Source organism: Uloborus diversus, chromosome 2 (assembly GCF_026930045.1).
Source record: "Uloborus diversus isolate 005 chromosome 2, Udiv.v.3.1, whole genome shotgun sequence".
NCBI classification, from domain to species: domain Eukaryota; kingdom Metazoa; phylum Arthropoda; class Arachnida; order Araneae; family Uloboridae; genus Uloborus; species Uloborus diversus.
In genome coordinates this window covers 49,899,770-49,905,823 of record NC_072732.1, presented here as the reverse complement: position 1 = coordinate 49,905,823, position 6,054 = coordinate 49,899,770, and positions in this window count along the sequence as shown.

Below are 6,054 nucleotides of genomic sequence, written 5' to 3'. Positions count from 1 at the left end.
GATAAGAATGGCATTACCGAACTTTCAAACTCTTTTTTAACATTATTACATAAAATGACAACCATGAAATGCTTATTCTTTTCTGGTATATATAAGAAATAGGTATTTGTGTTACCTAATGTCATGTTGATTAAAAATATGTCAAGAGCTAATTTTTACACCATTTTTTTTCAAAATGAATGTAATTTTAATCACTGGTAGCACCCCCTAAATTATGTTCAAATTCTATGAAACCTTTATATGTGTATTTTTTCATCAAATGGAAGCAATTAAAGGGGTGCCCCAAAAGAAATTCAAAACTTTTTTAAAAAGTGCATTATAAGACACACCCTAATATATATATATATATATATATATATATATATATATATATATATATATATATATATATATATATATATATATATATATATATATATATATATATATATATAAAATCAATGTTCAACAAAACTACATGAAATTTTTTAAAAAAATATTTAAACTTAATTTTTCAAAAATCAAAAACCAAAAAGTGCCGGAAATTTTATCTCATAAAAGTCTTTGCACACTTAAAAAAAAGTCTATATATTATTGAATAATCTAACTTTTTATTAAGTAATTATTTAGCAGAATATCATGCAGCATCAGCAACACCTTTTAAACGTCTGGGAATAGATTTCATTCTTTTTTTCTTTCTTTTTTTGCGTAATTTCTGGGTAAGTGTTCAACCACACTACGAATGTTACTGTTTCTAGCTCTATTTTCGTTTTAAAGTCGTATTTTCGTAATCTAGCCCCCGGATATCTCTAAATATGTTACATTAAGTTCAAATCTGGAGATTGAAGGGGTATTTTCTAAACTTTAGAACAATTTTTGAGGCACAAAACGCAAACGTTGAAAGCCGTGTGCTTCTTATCGTTATCTTGATTAAAAAAACCAAGTTGTTTCCGATAACCAAATTTTTGGCTAAGAGTTTAAAATTGGTTTTTAAAATATTTAAATGAACAGCATGATTTATTATTTCATCAAAAAATTCCAAACTACCAAGTCCTGATGCTAATATGCACCCTTGCACTAGAACCCCTCCACCGTCCTGATAAACTGATCCAACTAAGTTCTTAAGATCAATTTCCTCATTTTTTCTTCTATTGACAATTATACCAAAATCTAACCAAAAATGTTGAATTCAACTTCATCTGTAAGTAAGACGGTATTCCAAAACGCTTTGGAGCTTATGTATCATTTATTTTTGCGACAAAAAGCGTAAGCTTCACGTTTTTCGCACGAACAAGAAATTTCTGCGGGAAGAGTTTCCATTTAATCCAGTCAATCAGAGAACTTGGCGAACAATTTTAGGTGAAAATTAAATGTAAGTTTTTTCATTAAATTCTGCAGAAACTGTTACAGCACTCAAATGTGTATTTTTCATAAATTTTTTAACTGTAAATCTCCGATCATGCTTTGTCAACTTTGCCGGTTTACCTTTTCTTGCCTTGTTTTCGGTCCGATTATTTTCTTTAAATCATTTTATCAAGCACTTTATTATAGAATGGAATAAATTAACTAATTTAGAGACATTTCAAACCAATTTACCTCCACTGTGAGGAAAAATTTCAAATTTCGAATGATGTTTGCGGTTTTTTACGAATACCAGCCATTTTAAAGTAATAAGCACAACATTAAGGAATAAATAAACAAAAAATTAAAGCCAAATGACTCTTAAGGGTCAACACAATGAAAAAAAATTAAAAAAAACAACATATGATAATTTTAATCATGAATTTATTCGAAAATATTTGAGTGTACAATAACTTTTGTGGCGCATTATTTCTCTGTCTCTTCGTTTTCTGACCCATTTCAAAAAAAAAAAGATCCGTCAATATTTTGAAAAAACTACAGAGTTTTATTTAGAATGACATAGGAATGGTGTGAAAAAATATTGGACTTCATATTCGAATTCAGTTTTGCGTTATTTTGGTTTTAATGAAAAATTTTAAAGTGTACGAACACTTTTGGGAGCCACTGTATAGATTTTAATCTGAAAAGTTCCATCTGTATCAAATACATGGAAGTGCAAAATTTTAAAGGACAATTTCTCAATTTGAACTCGGCTGCAGATACGACTTTTGCGCTTAGCACGGCAGTACAATGCTGTATCTCATGAAAAAATCCTGCGGTTTAGATGAAATTTTGGAATTAAAGTGGACCTACTTGGAAACAGACACTGATTCAATATTGGCGTTAACCGTTCGAAGGGGGGCTGATTTTGGTCATCCTTCGTGCTTCATTAAATCAACAATGTGAAAGATAAATAACATTAAAAGGTATATTCAGTAAATTACCGCCCATTGGCCAAGGCTAAAGCAAAAATACGTGAAATACACCGCCAGCTCAGTCATTTCCAGCCGAGGACTGCAGTTTCGGGCTTATTAGCACTCATCAGCCCGGCATAGGAAAGTGACTGAGCTGGAGATGGACAACCTCTTAAGGAAGCCAAGAGTGCGAAACAAACTGGTAGCTAATATAGAATTAGCAGACCAGACGAGTGACCGAAGCAATGGTTCGGTTCAACTCGAAGATTGAACGCGAGGCAAGGTATATTCAGTAAATTACCGCCCATTAGCACGAAACTGCAGTCCTCGGCTGGAAATGACTGAGCTGGCGATGTATTTCACGTATTTTTGCTTTAGCCCTGGCTAATGGGCGGTAATTTACTGAATATACGTTGCCTCGCGTTCAATCTTCGAGTTGAACCGAACCATTGCTTTGGTCACTCGTCTGGTCTGCTAATTATATATTAGCTACCAGTTTGTTTCGCACTCTTGGCTTCCTTAAGAGGTTTTCCATCTCCAGCTCAGTCACTTTCCTATGCCTGGCTGATGAGTGCTAATAAGCACGAAACTGCAGTCCTCGGCTGCAGTCCTCGGCTGGAAATGACTGAGCTGGTGGTGTATTTCAAACATTAAAAGGCTTTCAATTACGATAGTATCGCACAAACATTTCACATGATTAATTTTACATCACATGATTTATTTATACAAAAGCTAAATAGCATCGCACACATAGATGACTGCGTACAAAGCGACTTGCCTCTAGACACAAATAGAAAAGATTTACAACATATGAGAATTAAATAACACCCAGGGCATCGGCGGGAATCGAGCCCAGGACCTACGGCTTAGAAAACGAAGCTTATCAGTTAGAACTTATTGAAATGACACTTATAATAGATTAAAAGTAAATAAATGATAAACATGACAAGACAAGAGGACTATGTATCGATCACTCACGTCAGTAAACATGATGTCATACTGGTGTACTGTACGTACACCTCAAACTGGTTTTAATGACTGTGTCACTAAACACTCCACAAGCAATACAAAATGCAAATAGCTAAAACTATTGACAGAAACAAAGCACCATGAAATTTCTATCATTATCTATTGCCATTCTACAACCCTTCCTACCAAGATTAAGAGCGACACTGAGTAATTTGTCTCTGTTTCAACAAATGATCGTTGTATCACTTGATCCAATGTTTCAATGTGTTGATACCTTCCCGCCAATCTTCTCGTCAGATAGCATTGGGGATTCTTCATACGATTGCGAGTTGCACTATATGGTAAGAGTCGTGGTCGTTGCTGTTGTTGTCTTGAGCCAGGAAGGCCAATTTAGCGTACGGGCTTCTTCACTTTCGTTCACCAACTGTACCGTAATTTGATATGAAGTCCGAAATCCAAAATACACGCAAGTCATAAGGACTCGTTTACAGGACAGGCAGCCCATCCCAGCATAACAACACATTCACACAAAGAAAGGACAATGACAGGAGAGAGAGAGTACATTCATACCCGGACCAGGATTCAAACCCAGGACCTCCCCATCCGCAGTCAGACTTCTCTGACAACTAGACAAGACAGTCGATATGCCCTCGTTTGATTCATTCGACCTGAAGTACGGAGTACAGGTATCCGTGGATGCAGTTTCCTTCAGCTCACTGGTCAGGTCTCATCATATATGATTCTTTTACAAGTCTTCTTAAAATAATCCTTTTGAATCTGTTGACAAATTGCCAAAATATTTATTGTGTAACAGCTAAAAATGAATGAACTGCTTTGAGGAAAGACTTTATTTATTCCATAACATTTTCAAATGAGAAATGTGGAAGATTATAATAAGACAACTAGAAAATCGCCCGTAAAGGTATGACGGGTGAATATTGTTTCTACATTTGACAGAAGCAATAGCCTGTTTGGTGATGTTTTTATAGTTGAAATTTTACCCCTAGCTTCAGTGGATTAACCCTAAACTCTAGTAGATAAGCGTTAATTGTTGACCCTTTTTTGGCTTCTTCATTCTCCTAAAATGACAGTCTTATCATTAAAACAGATAAGTGACCGGATCCAGTTCAGCCTTGCCAAAATAAAACATTTTCCTGCATGTCAAACATTAACAAAAAAAAAAAAAAAAAATATCAAACTACCATGCTGTGGCGCGAGTTTCATTGTTGGGGACGTCAAGAGCGTTACTCGATCTTTCGCTATTATTTTATGAGGATTTGAAATTTTCATAACACATATTTTTTTCCTATTTTAAGAACAAGCCTTGTGTTGCCGACAAACTGAATTAAAATTTTTAGGTCAACTTTGTCAAGAATTTTTCCAAACTCGAAGAGCAGTCTCTTTTCCTCTTCGCATAGACACTTGCCTATGTCATCACACGCACATGCGTGTAGAAATCCCTTGGAGAAAGAGCGTGAGAAACTCTCCACGATTACGCGCGAGAGAGAGAAAAGCAGGAAACACACAAAATCACTGTTGCGTGAGGGCGATCCAAGGCCGCCGCTCCCTCTCACATATCGGAGTGGGGGAGGTAAACGACTCCAAAGGGGTCCCATGTTTCACATGAGTGACATTTGGCCCCTGCGCGTGCGGCCCGCTGGCCCACGGCATCCGGCCCCCGACGCCTATTAGCGTGATGAGGAAGAGATAATGGTCTGATCGTTTCCTCGATAGTCTCTGATTTGCTGCGTTACAGTAAGGCACGGAAATTTGCAAACACAATGAATCCTCTCTTAGATGTCAATCTTTTGTTCGGTGGAAAAATACTGTCCTCCCAGAGTTGACTACTTGAGGAGTAACTATATTAAAAATCTAACCGAAATATTTAGAAATTATTTGATGAATCCTCTTCTTCAGTGATATTGCTCAAATAAGTGAATAAGAATAATGATGAGGAAGAGATAAAGGTACAATCTTCTCCCCCATAGTCTGTAATTTGCAAGGTCAAAGTAAGGCATGGGAATTTGCAAACAAGGAATCCTCCTTTAGGTGTCTTTCTCTTATTTGGTGGCAGGAGATATTCTCCTGCTTAAAAAGCTGTATAAAGAATCTATCCTAAATAGTTGGACAATTCATTGTGATTCTTATTATTTAATGAAAGAGCAAATCAATTAATAAGAACATAGATAAGGAAGCGATAATGTTCTCGACTTGACGGTAAAGCACGGAAATTTGCAAATACAATGAATCCTCTCTCTTTGATGTAGCTCTTTTGATCGGTGGAAAAGGACTGTTGTTCAATAGGGCCGGCCATCACTACAGCTATATTAAGATCTCTCCTAGATATATCGAAAATCTTTGATGATTCTTCAGTGAAAGTTCACCAATAAGTTATTGAGAACAGTGACGAGGTTAGTAGGGGGAGAAGGCCGTTTCTGCCCCAAGAGGCGGCACTGCGGCTATGCATCTGCAATCCGGCTCATAGCCGCCTCCCACTCCCCCTCTGACCTTGGGTTGACCCCCCTCTGATCTCATGGCTCTGCCTCCGTGTAATCTTTGTAGAAGATTACGGGGGTATTTTCGCGCATTTTGTCGTTTTTCGCGCGTTTTCGAACTTTGTCATTTTTTCTTTGTAACCATTTACGAGGGTATTTTCGCGCATTTTGTCGTTTTTTTCGCGCGTTTTCGAACTTTGTCATTTTTTTTTGTAACCTTTTAAGAGGATATTTTCGCGCATTTATATCCCCCCCCCCCCGCGTTTTCGGACTTCGTCACCTTTTTCTCATAATCT